This window comes from Solanum pennellii, chromosome 3 (genome assembly GCF_001406875.1).
Source record: "Solanum pennellii chromosome 3, SPENNV200".
Taxonomy (NCBI): domain Eukaryota; kingdom Viridiplantae; phylum Streptophyta; class Magnoliopsida; order Solanales; family Solanaceae; genus Solanum; species Solanum pennellii.
In genome coordinates this window covers 45,368,832-45,390,699 of record NC_028639.1, presented here as the reverse complement: position 1 = coordinate 45,390,699, position 21,868 = coordinate 45,368,832, and positions in this window count along the sequence as shown.

The window sequence follows — 21,868 nt, the reverse complement described above, 5'->3', positions numbered from 1 at the left end:
CCTATTAACCTTAATGATAATTTCAATCTAAGCCTTCTAGTGCAATGTACATGTGAAGACCCAAAACCTCACACATACTACTTAAACCAATCAAAAAGATCAAATGCATTGCCACTTACTTCATACATCAACAAAACAAGTATACCCAAAAACATGCACACTGAGTAAGAAACCATGCAACATGTTCTTTTATTAAAACATCATTAAAATCTGATACAATAAGCACAATATAGTTCATATACACTGTATAGGCATGGATACTACTCACAACAACACATAAAGCCATATATCACATTTAAGGCATATTCAACATCTTCCTATACTTACCTTTATTTTAATCTTATATCATCCGCCAAAAGCAACCCTTAATAATACTTTAGAGTAATGCTTGATGATAGAATATGTGACTTCATTTATCAGTCAATGGACCAGGTCCCTTGACACACTAATAAGTATAAACAGAAAGTAAATGCAGTTTAAACAACACAACGATTTTACGTGGAAACCTCCTTGCTTAAGGGAGTAAAACCACGACCTGTCTCATAGGATTTTCAATCGTTTTCACTAATCTTCACAAGCAAAAGTGAAACACGATTACAACAAATGTGAGAAGAAGTTTTTAATCTCACGTTCAAGCAATAATCTCTATTGCTTAACAAGCCTAAGTAGAAATAAATCTTCCCACTAAGCTGTCCCACCTAGACAACTTAGAATTTCAAAACTACCCACTGATTCCATTATAGTTTCAGGATTAGTTTACAATGTAAGACCAAGAGAATATATTCTTAAACAACTACACTTAAATGCTCCAGAGATTTCTGCTGTTGTTTGAATAATTCTGCCTTTTGTTTGCTGATAGCCTTTGCAAGTGTTCTTGAAGAGTTTTTATCAAGTTGCAAAAACTAAAAATGATGTTTAGGAAAGTGACTTTTATATGGACAAGTCACATTCCTTAAACTCTTTGCCATTGGTTGGAGAAGTCTGACTCTCTGACGTCGTTGGGAAGAGTGCACCTACTTTCTGTACCTTCTCCAGCTGGCAGTCAACTGGCTCGTCACATTGGGAACCTGGTACCTTTACAAGGTCCCTGAGTTTGTTTCATCTTCAAAACTCAAGTAAGAAACCTGGTACCTTTACAAGGTCCCTGAGTTTGTCAAATCATCAAAACTGCAAATTACATTCTCGCCCTTTTTGATGATGACAAACAATTTTCTCAGGCACCACTCCAGCTTTGTTCCCCCTCACTTCGTTCCACCTCACTATATTCCCCCTCACACATATAACTGAGCCATTTAGCTACTTACCAATTTTACTTCCCCCTTTTGGCATCATAAAAAAGATATACAGTAAACAAATGATGTTAACAGTAATACCAGATAAGACCAAGGCTAAATATCAATCAAACAGAAAAGGAAAAGCATTCACAGCAGATATTAGCAAGAACACCGGAGGAATAAGTTAAATAGAATTCCACAATAACATTTAGTACATTAAATCAAACTGATAATGCAGCAACACAAAGATAAGCCACAAAAAGAAGACACAAGAGGAGATTTGAACAGGCTAGGAAGGGGGGGGGGTTGATGAGAGAGGGACTGGATAATGAGAGTAAGTCGAGCATTGGCAGCATCATTATCCTTAATTGCCTTCTCTTGCAAGGCAGTAATCTTGGCCTTCAGCTCTGCATTCTCCCTCTCAAGGGCTTGTACCACAGAATTACTAGGTCCTTCAGTCTGTGCAGCAAGTAGTTCAGCTTTGAATATAGCAATTTCAGCATCTTTACCACTCAAACGCACAATCAGCTCCTCAACCTCATGCTTGACTTGATCCTGATCATCTATGAGTTGAGCCATCTTGCTCTTTGGATTGCCTCTCCCTTCGATACACTCACATTCGAACGGGGTACTCTCTGAAAAGGTTTGTTCCACAGTCCCAATCCTGCCAACACTCAGAGGAATTTTAAAATGCTTGAATACTTCAGTGAGAAAGTATCCGTATCCCATTCAATGAACGCCTTCCCTCTCAATGACAGTTTTGTACATGTGCTCAAGCATATGAACTGGGAGATTAAGAGCTTCGAATCTGCACAACATCTCCATCAAAAATAAGTCAGCAGAAGTTGCTGAAGTCCTTTTTTCAGTCCGAGGAAGGAGAACCTTGTTAACCAATTCGAACACCAACTGGTACTCGCTCTTCATGACCTTCTTAAAAACCCCAGCAACCTCTGTTGTGGGAATCATAGAAACCAAGGACACAAACTCAATCGAACAAGTTTTCCCAGTCACAGACCCGGTCCCCTCTCTAGGTACTCTTAAAATTTTGGCCAGCAGAAACTCATCCAGATGCACTGCAATGTCATTTACTCTTGTGAGGACACTCCCATCTTCTTTGAATTGAATGTTGTAATAGAATTCGCGCACTTCTTCTTAATAGAGAATAGGAGATTTCCTATTGAATAGATGCATCCATGATTTAATTTCTACCATGTCATGAAGAGAGTCAATGCCTGGAAGATTTATTATTCCCATATCAAAAACTCTTCCAGCCAATACAGCTTGCTTTCTCAGATTGTCAACAACTTCCTGCATGTTGACCTCCTCTTCACTCCTGTTTTGGGCAACAGGTCCCTGTGATCTTTTCCGTTTTACTGCAGAACTTTTCTTTTTGGGTTTTGTTTTCTCAACCTTCTTCGACTCCTTTTACTTTGTGTTTCCCGACCTTTTCTTCTTGCTTTTCTTTTCAACTTCTTCAGCAGACAACTCAAGAACAGCAGATTCAGGCATTTTAAAGTTTGAAACTTTAATGTTTCTGCCACTCCTAATTTCAGCCGTAGATCTAGCACTAGCCTTTAAGGCATCAGCCGTCAATTTTCGAGCATCAGACCTAGTAGTATGTCTTCTTCTAGGATCCTCTTCCACAACCTTTTCTTTTCCTTCCTAGACACCTCAAACTCCCTTCTTTCAACCTTCCATTTAATGGATTCCTCATCACTTTCACACTCTGAGGAGTTGGAAGAAGGATACCTCCCAAAATCTGGAGTTTTATCACAAATAGGTTGAGTGTCTCTTAGCTCTTCTCCTTGTAAAGCCTAATGTTGCTCAGCCCTAGCCTCTTCTCTCATCATTGAATGACTTTCTATAACCAGTTCTTCACTTGTTGCCAAGATGTTCGACTTAGACGATTTATTTCTTGGCAAGTCTCCCTCAAACAGATTGTCAGGCAATATCTCATGGTGAGGACCAGGTCCAGTAGGTATACTAGTGCTATTCTGATCTATGGAATAGAAGGGATTGTCAGGAGTATCTTTCTGATAACATGAAGGGGCACTAGATCTGGACTCTACTGCTGAACGAGTGTAGAAAGCGATAGGTTCTATTTAACTGAGAGCTGTGAGCATATGTTTAGAGGTGGAAGAAGGATCAGACATATTTAACTTGAATAATAACAAAAATTGGCTTTTCGAAGGGAAAAAGGAAGAATGAAGAACAGATTTTGTCTTTTAACTTTTCCTTGTTTCCCTTTTAAAATGAAAGAATGTGGAGAGACGGATGAGAAATTATAGAGAAGTAAAGAGTCTTTAAAAAGGATTTTAAACGGTGCCAGGTCCTTGATTTGACGTGTCGCTTGAGGGATAAGCAATGGGACTAACGGTCAGAATGACCGATGACTGACACGTGGCATTATCAACAGTCATATTTTTTCAGTTTAAAATTAATGTACAAATGCTAACCTGGACAGGAACCAGGTCCCATAACAGAGTTTTGTCCTCATTCCTCAGCTGTTCTAGCCATGTCTTTGCTAAGCTAGTCCTTCCTGAGAGTATACCTACAATAGGTACCAAATTGATCTAATCCAGATAATAAATTATTGACACAAAGGATACCTGTACTACAAATTTAGCCATCAAGGGAATTCAACTGTTGAAGCACCTGATTTTTTTACAGATCATCATGCCCAACTTCAGCCTATTTCTCTCACATAGATCTTTACTAAACGCCTTGGTGAAGATGTCTGCAATATGTTCCTCTGTTGGACAATATTTATGCACAATATTCCCCTTTTCAACATTGTCTCTCAAAAAGTGATGTCTAACATCAACGTGCTTTGTTCCCTTATGGTGAACTGGATTTTTCCCATATTAACTGCACTAGTATTGTCAGACATAAGAGGGATAGCTTTGATGTTTATACCGAAATCCTCCAAGTGTTGCTTGATCCATAATAACTGTGAACAACATGCAGCAGCTGCTACATATTCAGCTTCAGCTATTGAAAGATCCACAGAATTCTGTTTCTTGGTTCCCCAAGAAATGAGTGAAGATCCAAGGAAATGAGCCATTCCAGAAGTTCTCTTCCTGTCAACTTGATAACCAGCAAAATCAGCATCTGCAAAGCCAACTAGATCAAAATGTCACCTGCTGGATAGAAAAGAACCAGGTCCCCTGTCTTCTTCAAGTATCTTAGAATACGTTTTGCAGCCTTCAACTGTGAATCAAGAGGACATGCTTGAAACCTGGAACACATTCCAACACATTAAACAATGTCAGGTCTGCTAGCAGTCAGATATAGCAAGGATCCAATTATTCCCCTATACATGGTTTGATTCACAAGAGGATCAGATTCCTCTACTACAAGCTTGGAATTTGTTCCCATAGGAGTATCAATAGGTTTGGAGTCAAACATATTGAATTTCTTCAGTAGCTCCTTAATGTACTTCTCCTGACAGATTGAAATCCCATTTGATGATTGCTTGATTTGTAGGCCAAGGAAAAATGTCAGTTCACCCATCATGCTCATTTCAAATTCCTTTCCCATTAATGATGAGAATTCTTCACACAAGTGTTCTGAAGTAGCTCCAAAAAATATATCATCCACACAAACATGAATAATAAGCAATCCTTGTTCTCTTTTTGATAAGAACAGAGTATTGTCTATTTTTCCTCTTTCGAAACCATTATTCAACAGAAACTTTGACAGCCTTTCATACCATTCTCTAGGAGCTTGTTTCAAACCATATAGAGCCTTAGTCAATCTGAACACATGATCTGGTAGCTCAGCATCTTCAAACCCAGGAGGTTGTTTAACAAATACCTCCTCCTTCAGATCTCCATTCAGAAATGCACTTTTGACATCCATTTGATACAGCTTGAACCCCATGAATGAAGCAAGAGCTATTAAAATTCTAATGGCCTCCATCCTGGCAACAGGTGCAAAAGTCTCATCGTAGTCTATTCCTTCTTCTTGATTGTATCCTTGAACCACCAACCTGGATTTATTTCTAGTGATCACCCTATTTTCGTCGAGCTTGTTTCTGAAAAGCCATCTGGTTCCTATTACTGTTTTGCCTGCAGGTCGAGGAACAAGGTACCATACCTTGCTTCTTTCAAACTGATGAAGTTCTTCTTGCATTGAGTTGATCCAATCTGCATCACCTAATGCCTCTTTCACATTCTTAGGCTCAATAGATGATATGAATGCTGAAAATGCAACTAGATTTCTTGTTTTTGATCTAGTATGAATTCTAGAGTTCAAAGGAGAGATAAGATTATCAAGGGGATGTGATGAACTATGTTTCCATCCTGGTCTTAAAGCAGACTGGTTGAGCTGATCTGCATGTCCTTCTTCTTCAAGGATGTCATCATTTTCTGGGGAGTTTGATGTACTCTGACTGGAATTCACAGTAGTACCAGGTACCTCATCACACTTTTCCACTTCATCAGCCTTTTCAGGTAGACTATGATTATGATTATCATAGTCATTTTTCAAGTGTTGTTCTGCATCAGCTTCACTTCCTTCAATTTTCTGTGAATTGAACAGTTTGATCACTTCATCTTCATCATTTGATCCATTGTTTTTCAAGTTTCCATCTTCATCAAATACACCATGAATGCTTTCTTCAATGCATTGAGTTCTTTTGTTGAATATACTGTATGCTTTACTCGATGAAGAATATCCAACAAATACTCCTTCATCACTTCTAGGATCAAATTTTCCCAGATCATCCTTTCCATTGTTTAGCACAAAACATTTACAGCCAAATTCCCTAAGATAGCTTAGCATAGGCTTTTTGGTGTTGAGAAGCTCATAGGGGGTCTTATTCAAAACAGCTCTTATCAGACACCTGTTGGTAACATGACAAGCTGTGTTGACAGCTTCAGCCCAGAAACTTTGAGGAAGGTTTGACTCAATAATCATGGTTCTGGCAACGTTCACCAAGGTTCTGTTTTTTCCTTCCACCACTCCATTTTGTTGAGGAGTTCTTGGAGCAGAAAAGTTATGACTAGTACCATTCTCCAAGCAAAATTGTTCCAGTTTTGAGTTCTCAAACTCAGTTCCATGATCAGATCTAATCCCACAAATCACTTGATTCAATTTTGTTTGAATCATTTTGAAGAACACCACCAATTCTTCAGGTGTCTCTGCTTTTGATCTGAGGAATCTTGTCCATGTGTATCTTGAGTAATCATCAACTATCACCAGAATGTATTTCTTGTCATTTCTACTTTGAACCTTCAGAGGTCCACATAAGTCCATATGTAACAGCTCTAGTATTCTTGATGAGGTTACTTGCTTCTTTGGCTTAAAGGATGATCTGATTTGTTTTCCTTTGACACAAGCTTCACAAATTTTATTTTCAGCAAACTTCAATTTTGGATGACCTCGGACCAAGTCCTTAGAAATCAGTTTATTCAATAAACATGATCTCACATGCCCTAGCCCGCGATGCCAAAGATCAGCATTCTCATTTTGAGCACTAAGACATGTCAGATCATCTCCATGAGACGTTTCTAAGTTGGTCACATACATGTTTTTACTTTTGAAAGCAGTGAGAATCACTTTCTTTGTAGTTAGACTAACCACAGTGCACTTCTCAGAAGTAAACTTGACTTCATTTCCCTTGTCACAAATTTGAGAAACACTCAAAAGACTGTACTTCAACCCATCAACATGATACACATTGTCAATTGATTCTTCAAGAGACTTTCCCACTTTACAAAGTTCCAAAATGTACCCCTTCTTTCCATCACCAAAAGAGACACCTCCTCTCTGAAGTGTCTTGAGTGAGAGGAAATTTTTGATGTCACCAGTGATATGTTTAGAGCATCCACTGTCCATATACCAACATTGACTGCTGCTCCTCTCACTCACCTGCAACAAGAATCACTTGTTATGCTTGGGAACCCATTTAAATTTGAGTTCCAAGAAAGCAGACAAGGGAGTGATCAGATTGTATCTAGTCCAATAAGGCAGTTTTTGAATCTTTCTAACAAAGGACTTTGGAGCAGAAACAAATATTTTCTTTGAAAATCTATAAGTTGACACATGTTTTGGAGGACCAGGTCTCTCATTTGATACACTTTGACTTTCAGTATAATTAGAGAGTCTTTCATGAGAATTTCTCCAGCCAGCAGACTCTCCCTTTAAATGCCCATTTTTACAACAGTGAAGACAAAGTAGATTGTCAGACACAAACACATACATACTGTGAGGGTTAAAAGGAGGAGTGATATTCAAACTTCCTAGACCTTTCTTATTGAAATTACTCTGATTTGTTGCACTTGACATCAACTTAGAGGATTTTGTCCACTTAAGAGATTTTTTCAAGTTCTTCTTTAAGATTGACAATATCCTTTTCTAAGTTGTTGCTCTTCTCCAAAGCCAATCCTAGATTTTTCTCAGTGATTTTCAGTTTTTCTTCAGTTTCAACTTGTAGACCATTTGACTTTCCATTTAGCTTTTCATCTTCTTCAGTTATCTGAGTCAACTGTTTTTTGAGTTCAGTGTTGTCAGACTCTAGAGACATCATTTTAACTTCTATTTTTGACATTTTCTCCTCCAATTTAACCTTGTTTTCTGTTAAACTGTCAAGCTCAGCATTCATAATGTCTCTTTCAGAGGTTAACTCAATGACTGAATCAATCATAACATTTGCTAATGTTCTCAAATTTTTAAGAGAATAATTATTCAGATCATGTTTCATATCGAGAAGAGTTACCTTGTCATCCTCTTCTTCATCTTCTGTATGAGCCATGAAAGCAAACATTTCATTGAATATGGTTTCCTCTTCATGAACCGCCACCATAGACACATCATTTGATTCATCAGGATCTTCTGAGTCACTTGAAGAGTCTCCCCATGCAGCAAGAGACTTTTTTACCACATAGTCAGCAGCAGCATTGCGGTCATTTTTACTGAGTACCAGGTCCCTTCTCTTCTCTTTGTCACTTCTTGGTTTTTGATATTCCTTGTTTTCACCTTTTAGTAAAGGACACTCTCTAATAAAGTGCCCAGCTTTTCCACACTTTTAGCATGTATCATTTTATGTTGCATTTCGAGGACCATTTGTTCCTCTTCTAAAACCTTTGTTCTTTTTCACAATTTTTTGAAATCTATTGATAAGATAAGCCATATCATCATCACTGGAGTCTTCATCAGATTTGTATTTCAGCACCAAGGACTTAACCTTTTTGACTTCCTTCTTTGACGAATTATGATTTTGATTCATCTCATGTGTCTTCAGATTTCCAATGAGAGCATCTATTGTAACCCCTTCAGATCTTTAGCTTCAATGATAGCATCAAACTTGCTTTCCTAGGACTTTGGAAGAATTCGAAGCACTTTCCTGACTTGCTTGCTCATACTGATAGGTTACCCAAGACATCTCAACTCATTGGTAATAGAGGACAATTTTGTAAACATCTCATGAATGGTTTTTCCTTCTTTCATCTTGAAGTTTTCATACAGAGAGGTGAGCATATCAATCGTTGATTCTTTGACTTGTTCAGTTCCTTCATGAGCTGTTCTTAAACAACCCCTGATTTCCTTTGCAGACTCACAGGCAGAGACATGATTGAACTCATCAGGCCCCATGCCACAAACAAGAAGAGTTTTTGCCTTATATCCCTTTTCTATCTTCTTCCTATCAGCTTCATCATATTTTTGTCTAGGTTTTGGAACAAGCCTAGTTTTCTCTCCATCCTTTTCTTCTATCATCGGAATAAACGGTCCATCCAGTACTATATCCCATAGCTCACTGTCTTCAGCCATGAGGAAATCATGCATTCTAACTTTCCACCAACTGTAGAAATGTCCATTGAAACGAGGAGGTCTGGTTGAAGATTGACCTTGTTCTAGATTAAGAGGAGTAGCCATTTTAGAACAGATATCACTTCCTTGGTGTTAACCAAATAGAGAGTGCCTGCTCTGATACCACTTGATAGAAAATGTGCCTTCACTTATCAGTCAATGGACCAGGTGCCTTGACACACTAATAAGTATAAACATAAAAAGTAAATGCAGTTTAAACAACACAACGATTTTAAATGGAAACCTCCTTGATTAAGGGAGTAAAACAACGACCTGTCTCACAGGATTTTCAATCGTTTTCACTAATCTTCACAAGCAAAAGTGAAACACGATTACAACAAATATGAGAAGAAGTATTTATTCTCACGTTCAAGCAATAATATCTATTGCATAACAAGTCTAAGTAGAAATAAATCTACCCACTAAGTTGTCCCACCTAGACAACTTAGAAATTCAATACCCACTGATTCCTTTATAGTTTCAGGAATAGTTTACAATGTAACACCAAGAGAATATATTCTTAAACAACTACACTTAAATGCTCCAGAGATTTCTGCTGTTGTTTGAATAATTCTGCCTTTTGTTTGTTGATAGCCTTTGCAAGTGTTCTTGAAGAATTTTTATCAAGTTGCAAAAACTAAAAATGATGTTTAGGAAAGTAACTTTTATATGGACAAGTCACTTTCCTTAAACTCTTTGCAATTGGTTGGAGAAGTTTGACTTTCTGACGTCGTTGGGAAGAGTGCACCTACTTTCTGTACCTTCTCCAGCTTGCAGTCAACTGGCTCGTCACATTGAGAACCTGGTACCTTTACAAGGTCCCTGAGTTTGTCTCATCTTCAAAACTCATGTAAGAAACCTGGTAGCTTTACAAGGTCCCTGAGTTTGTCAAATCATCAAAACTGCAATAACACATGAGTTGTGTTTCATTCAACCATTCATACCAAAGTATCACCTTAAGGTCAAGAAAGGTGCACATATATATGACCTTCATCAATTCAAGAATATACATTCATAAAGACATAAAATATCATGAAACACATACATCACATAAGAACCACCACCTAAGAGAACTCCAAGTCAAACTAGTGCAATGTGCAAGTGTATCCCATAATACAATTCACACAATGTGTTCTCTATGAAATAAGCCTAGGCTTAGACACATCATATTCAGCAAGAAACAACACATGCATTTAACCTTAGACATAAGACCAACATACTTCATAGACATCATATAAGAATTTATTCCTTTATAAAATCATAGTCATAACCGATTTCATCTTTATGCACATCTCAGGACAACATACAAGTCAATACTACCAATATTATCATAAATTAAACCATAGAAAACATTGCATATTTAGAGTTCATTTCATCAAGACATCACCTTAAGACCTTGCTCATAATCACAATCTAAGTCTCCTAGTGCAATGCACATGTGAAGCCCCATAAACTCACAAATACTAAGTAAACGAATCAAGGAGATCACAAGCATTGCCACTTAATTCATACATCAATATAACAAGTGTAGCCAACAACATGCATGCTAAGTAAGACCTTCATCATGTAGAAATAATAAAACCAACACTATGCATATCATGATAACAAGTATGTTAAAACCATCATGTCAAGCATAAGATACATATACATATATATATACATAAACATATAAATATTGAACTACTTCCGAGAATTCCTTCAAGAACTACTTTTGCAATGTATATACAAAGTCTCATTCTCGTGCCTACACTAAGAAACATCCCATAGGTAGTCCTAGTTAGTGTTAATAATCTTACATCCATTTTTCATTTTACATTCGGGAAACTTTGCCTTAACCCAGATTAGACCGTGTGAGCTAATATGGAATTTGGTGTCAACCCCTTACACTTAATGGAGGGAATCCTACTTTCCAAGGTAGAACATATACATGATAATAAAATCTAGGTGGATCCACTTGGTAAGGTTCCTAGGGGGGCACATAGTTAAAAAATTAGGAGGTTGTTAGAGAAACCCTCTTTATGCTTACTAAAATTGGATTTTCCACCTCATGAGAACATTTTGTGAACTACCTCTCTTTGGGAAGAGAAACCACATTTTGTGAACCTACCTTCCTTTTGGGAAAGGACACCTCTCATTGTTAAGCTCACTCGGTTCTTAGCTACTTTGCCTTTTTGAAAAACCTTTAAGTCTTTATTAAACATTAGAATATAATTTAGGCTTTAGGAGAGTAACCCCTTATCTATCTTGTACATAGAACATAGGTTATGTATCGACCGGAGAGCACCCCGTAGACGTAACCGATGTCATACCCTCAAAGAGGCCTTATCCAAGCCGTTGTCATACATCATTGAATTTCATAGGTAAATAAAAATACGAAAAAATTACAACTTTACATTTGAAGTTCACATGGACTTCTCATATTTCAGAAATAGTCTACATTCGTCTAACACAACCTTCTAATATAAGAGTACAATAGTTGGGACATATCCTATACAACATTACAATATGTTTCATATAGAAATTAAAATGAAGTCATTGAATAAAAAACAATGAAACTAGAGTTAAAAATCTTCATCCTAGGACTTCAGGACTCACCAACTTGGAATTATCAAACCATGTTCTTTAATAAGGAGTGGAATATCTTCAATTTATTGAGCTTACAGTTATTGTAGAAAATAGAAGAGAATACGGGTTAATAGAAACCACAAGTACCAAGTATGGAAACATATGCAAGTAAATCATTTGGAAATATGGATAAAGGGACATTTTAGTTATAATCATACCAAGTCACTAATAAAAGCTTTCATGCACATTCCAACAGTATATCCAACTCCATACAATAAAAATAATAAGACATTTTCCTATTACATGTTCAAGAGAAATATCATAATAAAAACAACATTTAATCAATACAACTAGACCTTACATATAATCCCAATTCAACTAAACTAGTGCAATGTCTATGTGAAGCCCCATAACCCCATATAAACTAAGGAATCTAGCAAAGAGACCATAAACATTACCATTACATCATATAACATCATAACAAGTGTATTAAACCTCATTCATCGAGTTCTAGACCAACATATATATCAAGTGAAACAAACTTCATATGAGACAAACATTATATAGAAACAACATTATGCATTTAATTCATAACATATGCATATGAAGAAACCACCCCAAGAATTAATCCCTCAAGGTCCACATGTGTAATGTGTAGGTAATGTTCCATTCCCTTACCTACACTAGTACACCTATTAAGTCATCCTAGTTATTATGCATCTTTTTACTTTCATTCAATCATTTTACTTTTGAGAAACTTTCCATAGCCGACATAAGACCGTGTAAGTTAAACATTAAATCCAGTGTCAACCCCTCACACCGAAAGGAGGGTATACTACTTACCAAGGTAGGACATATACATCATAATAGCGTCTACGTGGAGCCACTAGCTAGTTTTCCTATGGGGGCACATAGTTAAGGAATTAGAAGATTGTTACTATAAAGTATCTTTATGCAAATCTGCATTGTAGTTTCAACTTGATGTGACCTTTGGTGAACTTACCTTCCTCATTGGAAGGGATATCTCTCATTTTCTAATTTACTCGGTGCTAAGCTAAATTCCCTTTTTGAAGTTTCTTGATGTCCTTAACATTAGTTCATAACATAGGTCTTAGGAGACTAACCCCTAATATATCATGATCATAGCTCCAAGGTTTTACGGTGATAAATTCCTTTCAACAAACCAACATTAAGTGCAAACATTACATCAAAATCATAATAATAAGATGCACAAGAGAATCACTTCCAATCCCTCATAATCTGTCACATCCGGGTATACCCCTAAACGTAACCGACATCATCGTCCTCTTTGAGGACTAAGACTAGCCTCTTAGCTTACAACATTAAATTCATAGGTCAAACTTAGTGGAAATTTAAATATTTTTACTACTTCCTCATTCAGGTTTACATAGACATCTACATACACATAATAGATATATATATCGAGTATACGCAAACCCTTTGTATAGGAAGATTACTTGGTCTTCTACTTTTATTGCACATAGATATATAGAATATAACATACTCTCAAATAGTCATCTCATCTCATTACCATCTAATAAGAGTATATCAAATTGGTCCTAGACCATACATCAAAGTAAGAATGCCTTACATGGGCCATACAATGTTTCATACTAAATGGAGAAGAAAGAAACATAGAAGTCTGCAACTCAAAACAATTCCATTTGCTAGATAGTAGCATTGACCTATGAAAGTGAGGACCTACCCTACTTTTATAATTAAGAGATCAAATTTTTCTTCAAAACATCTCAAAAACCCTTCAACGACCGGACCTTGGGAAAAGGATGAAATGGGTTAGTATACCACTTATACTAAGTATGAGACCATATGCACATGTAATATCAAATCATGCTAAAAATGGACATTTCAACCACTATGCAATTTAATTTCAAAGCCTTTATGAACATCTAACAAGACCATACCCATCAATAAGACATATTTTTACTAAGTCATAAGCATATACATCACAAGNCTCACACCGAAAGGAGGGTATACTACTTACCAAGGTAGGACATATACATCATAATAGCGTCTACGTGGAGCCACTAGCTAGTTTTCCTATGGGGGCACATAGTTAAGGAATTAGAAGATTGTTACTATAAAGTATCTTTATGCAAATCTGCATTGTAGTTTCAACTTGATGTGACCTTTGGTGAACTTACCTTCCTCATTGGAAGGGATATCTCTCATTTTCTAATTTACTCGGTGCTAAGCTAAATTCCCTTTTTGAAGTTTCTTGATGTCCTTAACATTAGTTCATAACATAGGTCTTAGGAGACTAACCCCTAATATATCATGATCATAGCTCCAAGGTTTTACGGTGATAAATTCCTTTCAACAAACCAACATTAAGTGCAAACATTACATCAAAATCATAATAATAAGATGCACAAGAGAATCACTTCCAATCCCTCATAATCTGTCACATCCGGGTATACCCCTAAACGTAACCGACATCATCGTCCTCTTTGAGGACTAAGACTAGCCTCTTAGCTTACAACATTAAATTCATAGGTCAAACTTAGTGGAAATTTAAATATTTTTACTACTTCCTCATTCAGGTTTACATAGACATCTACATACACATAATAGATATATATATCGAGTATACGCAAACCCTTTGTATAGGAAGATTACTTGGTCTTCTACTTTTATTGCACATAGATATATAGAATATAACATACTCTCAAATAGTCATCTCATCTCATTACCATCTAATAAGAGTATATCAAATTGGTCCTAGACCATACATCAAAGTAAGAATGCCTTACATGGGCCATACAATGTTTCATACTAAATGGAGAAGAAAGAAACATAGAAGTCTGCAACTCAAAACAATTCCATTTGCTAGATAGTAGCATTGACCTATGAAAGTGAGGACCTACCCTACTTTTATAATTAAGAGATCAAATTTTTCTTCAAAACATCTCAAAAACCCTTCAACGACCGGACCTTGGGAAAAGGATGAAATGGGTTAGTATACCACTTATACTAAGTATGAGACCATATGCACATGTAATATCAAATCATGCTAAAAATGGACATTTCAACCACTATGCAATTTAATTTCAAAGCCTTTATGAACATCTAACAAGACCATACCCATCAATAAGACATATTTTTACTAAGTCATAAGCATATACATCACAAGACAAACAATGCATACGATAGTCAAGCCAATGAACATATAAACAAATTAGCATATAAAATAAATATCACTCTATCATGAATTCATAACTTCAACAAGCATGAATAAGAGTATATTTCAACATAACTAAAGAAAGAAAATCACCCATGAACGCCTATCAAGTCAAAAACATCCATGACCAAGCAGATCCCTATATCCTTACTCAATCAAGTAACTCAACAAAAATCATGACCAACATCCCGCTTCACGTTGCATATACTTTTATAGAGCAAATATATGTTAATATGAGTATGACATCACATATTATAATTAACATGTAAGATCATCATATACATATCATTTACATATATAAGCATATACATACATAAGAACATCCTCCTAAGACTTCCCTTAAGGGTAACTAGTGCAATGTATAGGTAAAGTCCCATACCCCTACCTAGAATAAGCTAAACCTCTTAGATCATCTTAGTTAGAGTTCATTCCTATAATTCATTTTACCTTTTGGAAAAATATTTCTTTAACCGATATAGAAAACATGAGCTAGTGTGGGATCCGATTTCATAAAATCCTTCACCGAAAGAAGGCGGACTACTTGCTAAGGTAATACAAAAATATTTACGTAGAAACTACGTGGATCCACAAAGTAGTATTCCAATGGAGGTAACATAGTTCAAGAACTAGGAGATATAGTTGGAACCCTCTTTATGCTACATGCGTTGTAGTCTCCAATCTCAAGAGTAAACTAGTGATCCTACGTTCCCTATGTGTGAAGGGAAACTACTCACTCTAGTTCACTCATTGCTAAGCTAGAGTCCCTTTTAAAATGTCTTTAATACATTTTAATAATCATCATAACTTAATGTAGGTTATAGGGTCTAACCCTTTTATAAACATCGTCATCGTCATCATCATCGTAGCTCAATAAGAATTGCATGAGTATAATCCTTTTATTACAATTTATATAAGTGAGGTAAGCACATTGGTAAATTATTCACCATCCTTATAACATTTACATCATATCCAACACCTCACAAACCATAGTCAAGACATTTCTATTAAATATCATACCAACCCTATAAATCCTAATACAAGGTATACTCCAATACAACATCATGACTTAATCACAATTTACCATAATTGAAGAAAATAATAGGGATCACAAGACTTACTAAGTCTCCAACATAATTCTTCATCAAGGTCTTACCATCAACCCCTTTAACTCAACCCAATTAGTGTGTAGTGTCATCATATAACCATAACCATCATGATAACAAAGTCAATTAAATCACTATATCACAATTTATCACTAGCTCATAACTTAAGATAAGATACTTAGGTCAATTCACAACATACTTCATAACCTAGATAAACTTCTCAAGGCCTAGCATAGTAGGACTATATTCATCCTAATTTAGTCATAATAGATAAAACAACATCATCTAGTAATAATTAAACTAATAACCAATTCAAATGAACAAACATTACTCAATTAATATCAAGATCACAACCTAGGGATAAGGGAAATAGGTCATCTTGTACAAAATAAACCAATCCATAAAGATATAACATAATTAAGTTAAAATAAATGTTAATATATTCATAATATCAAAAAGATATCATAAGCAAAGTAATTCAAAACATCAATTTTGTATTGGATGAACACCCAACTGTTGAAATCAATTTGATGGAACCCTTTGAGGAAGGAAGACTCAAAGGTGAAAGATATACCATACCTTAGGACGTGATGAAGTTTGTCACTTATGAGAGTTCAGGTTAGGACTTTATATAAGGGGTCACTTGTCTTAATTTGAACTCCCCAAACCCCTAATTAACTTCCTAACTAAGACAATCAAATAATTAACCTAAGTGAAAATGTGCAGAAAAAAGCAGTCAGCAAAGACGACACCATGATGGGTGGATCGTGGGTCAATCGATGACTATTGCCCCTTTCCGTGCTGCACATCCGTCGCTAAGTTCAAAGAGTTTTCAACATGATCCCTAAAATATTTTTTCTAGGTGTCCACCGATTGAAATCGACGCCCTGTGTATTGGCACACGCACCTTCGATGGCACTCGTCTGTGCACACTGCCTTAGGTAGTCCTTAGACCCCAAAATTCAAGGTTCCTTATAAAGGGACCTTGGTTGGTACTTGGGGAGTCGTGCGCAGACGTTTCAACTATGAATTAACTCTAATACATGTTAGACACCCTTCAACCAATTTTCATCATTTTCCGACTCCTAAAAGATAGTCAAGTAGGATAAGGAACGCTAGTACATCATTGAACTAGTTTCAGCATGTAATGGACGTTCTTGGAGGTTTTGGTTTCTAGTCTTCCTAAATTACTTATATTCATTAATATAGACTTTAAACTAATATCTTAACCTTTTAACACTTATTTTAGGCTCTAGAACATGTTTTGGATTTTCGAAGTGTTGCATTATTGCACCCCCCCTCCACCCTTAGGAACATTTGTCCCCAACTTACACTAAAAATCTTTTAAAAGGGATGAATATCCTCAAGACTAGCACCTCAACAAACAACAATACATAACAACATCAATTATATCATTTACACAAGGCAATTCAAAACTTCAATTACCACTCCTAAGCCTCAAAATCACATTATGTGGAATTTCCTTCTCACAACAACAAAAAGACAACATATCATATAATAGTTAATTTAGCCAAATCTTAACCTATCAGCATGCTACGTATCATTTTATAAAGACTCACCATATCAAAACTCTCAACATGAATCAAAACAAGAAGAATTGCAACTTTAAAGGCATACTTCAATGTAAGTCACTGTAACATCATTATAAAATGCACATTTTGCAGAACTTCATCGAAAATCAAGCAACCTCGATTTTAGTAATTATTTTAATTATTAGTAAGAATAACTAACCATATTTATCAAATAGATGAGGGTAACGGGACTACATGTCAGCCTAGGCCTCCCATGTCACACCCTCACCTAGGTGATTCTTCCATGACACCTTTACGGAGGCCAACTCCTTGTTCCTCAACTTCTCTACTTGCCTATCAAGTATTTGAACATGAACCTCCTCATAAGAGAGGTTTTCCTTCACACCAAGATCCTCAATAGGAATAATAGACTCAGGATCTGTAATACACTTCTTAAGTATAAAAACATGGAAAACTGGATAAAGTGAAGCCAATTCACTAGGGAGTTTTAACTCATAGGCAACCTTACCAATCCTTTGCAAGATTTCATAGGGACCTACATAATGAGGACTTTATTTCCCTTTCTTTCCAAATCTAACAACCCCTTTCATAGGTGAAATTTTCAAATACACTTTATCTCCTTCTTTAAACTCTAATCCCTTCTCCTACGATCGGCATATGACTTTTGCCGACTATAGGTTGTTTGCATCCGGTTCATTATAATATGAACCTTCTCCAAATTCTTATAAATCAAATTGGAACTCAAAATTGAAGACTCAACCACTTCAAACCATCCAATAGGAGACCTACAACTCCTAGCATACAAGGATTCATAAGGAGACATAGATATACATGAATGGTAGCTATTATTGTAAGTACACTCCACCAAAGGAAAACACTTATCCCAATTCCCCTTGAATTCAATAGTGCAAGCTCTATCATATCTTCAAGACCATCTGTTTGAGGATGAAAAGTGGTGCTTAACTTCACCTTGGTACCCAACCCTTGTTGGAATGATCTCCAAAACCTAGATGTGAATTGTGCACCCCTATCCGATATGATGGATAACAGAATACCATGGCGACACAGAATCTCATCTATGAATATCCTTGCATAATCATCCACTGAATAGGTAGACTTGACGAGAATAAAATGACTGGATTTGGTCAACCTATCCACAGCCACCCATATTGAGTCATATTGCTGTTGTGTTTGAAGAAAACCTACCACAAAATCCATATTGATGTCTTCCCATTTCCAAGTAGTAACTTTGATTTCTTGTAGCAAACCACCTAGATTTTGGTGTTCGACTTTTGATTCTTGGTAATATTGACACTCTGCAACATATTCCGCTATGTATTTTTTAACACCTTCCCACCAAAACACTTCCCTAAGGTCATGGTACATCTTAGTTGAAATCGGATGAATGGAGTAAAGGGACCCATTAGCTTCCTCAAGAATCCGGTACCTCAAACCATCTACATTGGGAACACACAACCTTCATTGAAACCTCAAATTACCATCCCCCCAGGGAGAATGACTCATTTATCTTGCCATGAATTTGTTCCTTCAACTCCATCAATGGTTGCTCAAGATGTTTTTTGGACTTCAACTGAACTACCAATGATGAATCGAATTAATGATGGACCATAAAACAACCATTCGAAGAATCTTCAAACCTAACACCAAGTCTTGCCAAACTATGAACATCATTCACTAGGTATTTCTTGGCTTCCTCTACAATAGACACACTACCAGTGGTCATACGACTTAGAGCATCCGCAACCACATTGGACTTTTCGAGGTGATAGAGAACACTCATGCAATAACCTTTAAACAATTCCAACAACCTTCTTTGTCAGAGATTAACACCATTTTATTAAACACATATTGAACACTCTTATGGTCGGTATACCCATGAACATGAAAATCATTCAAGTAATGCCTTCATATCTTAAAGGCAAATACTACGGCCGCTAATTCAAGATCGGGAGTTGGATAGTTTCTCTCATGCACCCCAAGTTTTCTAGAAGCATAGGCTACCACCTTCCCATGTTGCATAAGCACACACCCTAAACCCACTCGGGATGCATCACAATATACAACGAAGCCCTATGTACCCTCCGGTAAAGTCAACAGTGTAGTGGAAGTAAGCCTATCTTTCAAGATTTAGAAGCTTCTCTCTTATGCCTCTGACCACTCATATTTCTTTCTCTTTTCGGTCAAAGTAGTTAAGAGATATACAATGGACGCAAAACCATCCACAAAAATCTGATAAATAACCCGCTAGACCAAAAAAACTCCTAATGTCATTTGGAGTCAATGGTCTAGGACAATTCATGACCTCCTCGGTTTCCCTTGTATCAACCTCAACCCCCTCACTGTATATATGATATGACTAAGAAACGTTACCCACCTATACAAAACTCACATTTTCTATACTTGGCAAAAAATTCGTGTTCCTTAAGTACTTGTAACATCACCTTCAAATGGTCCATATGATCACCCTCATTATTCGAATATATGAATATGCTATCAAAGAAGACAATGGCAAACGAATCTAGGAAAATTGGAAACACCCTATTCATGAGATCCATAAATGCCGTCAGGGATTAATGAGATCAAAGGACATTACTAAGAACTCATAGTGACCATATCTAGTATGGAATCCCGTCTTTGGTATATCCTCACCTGTTACCCTAAGATGGTGATACCCCGATCTCAAGTCAATCTTGGAAATGTAGCTTGACCCTTGGAGTTGATCAAACAAGTCATCAATCCGAGGAAGAGGATACATGTTCTTAGTAGTGACTTTATTGAGTTGGCGATAATCAATGAACATTCTAAAGGACCCATCCTTCTTTTTCACAAACAATACTTGAGCACCCCATGGAGAAATATTAGGTCTAATGAAGCCTTTGTCTAGAAAATCTTTGAGTTGAAACTTGAACTCTTTCAATTCGGTCGGAGCCATTCGATAAGGAGGAATTGGAATGGGATTTGTATCCGGGAACATGTCAATACCAAAATCAACTTCCCATTCGGCAATAATACCTAGAAGGTCATTAGGAAAGACCTCCGGAAATTCCCTCACTACGAGGACTGACTTAGTGGGAGAAATTTTGGACTCCAGATCTTGGACTCTTACAATTTAGTATAAACAACCTTTAGAGATCATTCAACAAACTTTCAAACAATAAATGATACGACCTCTAGGAATAGAATTTCCTCCTTCCACTCTAAAACAGGCTCATTTAAGAAGTTAAACTTCACCACCCTTGTTCTACAATCTATAGAGACAAAGAAAGCATGAAACCAATCTATACCCAATATGATATCAAAATCAAACATATCAAGTTCTACTAGTTAAACATAAGTAACTCTATTGGGCAACATTATAGGACAATTTCTATACACACCATTTGCAACAACCGACTCACCCACCGGGGTAGACACCATAAAAGGTTCATTTAGAATGTTAGCTAAGATATCAAATTTCTTAAGTATCAAGGGAGTAACAAAAGATAATATGGTTCCTGGATCAGGAAAAACATATAAATCAATATATAAGAAATTAAACATATCGGTCACAACATCGGGAGAAGTCTCTTGCTCACCTCTAGAGCGAAGAGCATATAAGTGATTCTTCTTCAGAGCATCTCAAACCTTGTGCCCACTCTTACCACAACAAAAACAAGTATCCATTCCCTTAAGACAATCCTCATAGTGCTTATTGCCACTCTTTCCACAATTTGGCTTCTTGGTTGGTGAACTAGTATCTTTTATCTTTTTTGACTTAGGGTTATTCTCCCTATAATCACGAGCCTTAGCTAACTTGGAAGGAACTTGATTATAAACCCTCTGCTTAAACCTAGGCTTGTCTTAGATATCAAGCCTACTCTTTGAGGAACCACCATCTAAAGATCTTGCTCTCTTGGCATCTTTTCTCTTTCTCTTAGCCCTTGCCTCTTCCACTTATTGAGAATGAATCATGAGATGAGAAATGGTCATATTTTCATGTAGCATAGCCGAATGTCACACTTTCAAGTCATCCTACACTCTCGTCACAAAGTGGTTCATTTCATCTCTAGGGTCGAAAGCCAAAGAATGAGAATATTTTGACAATTAAGTGAATCTCAACGAGTATTAAATCACACTCATACCTCATTGACGAAGGTTGATAAACTCCACCACTTTAGATTCCCTCTTCTCCCTAGGAAAAAATATATCAAGAAAAGACTTCTTGAACATTTCCCGTGTCACCAGTCCACCCTTTAACTGCCTATGGTCCCTCCATTGGACAAACCATGTTTTGACCACACCTTTGATTTGATAAGTGGCTAACTCGGCCATCTCACTAGT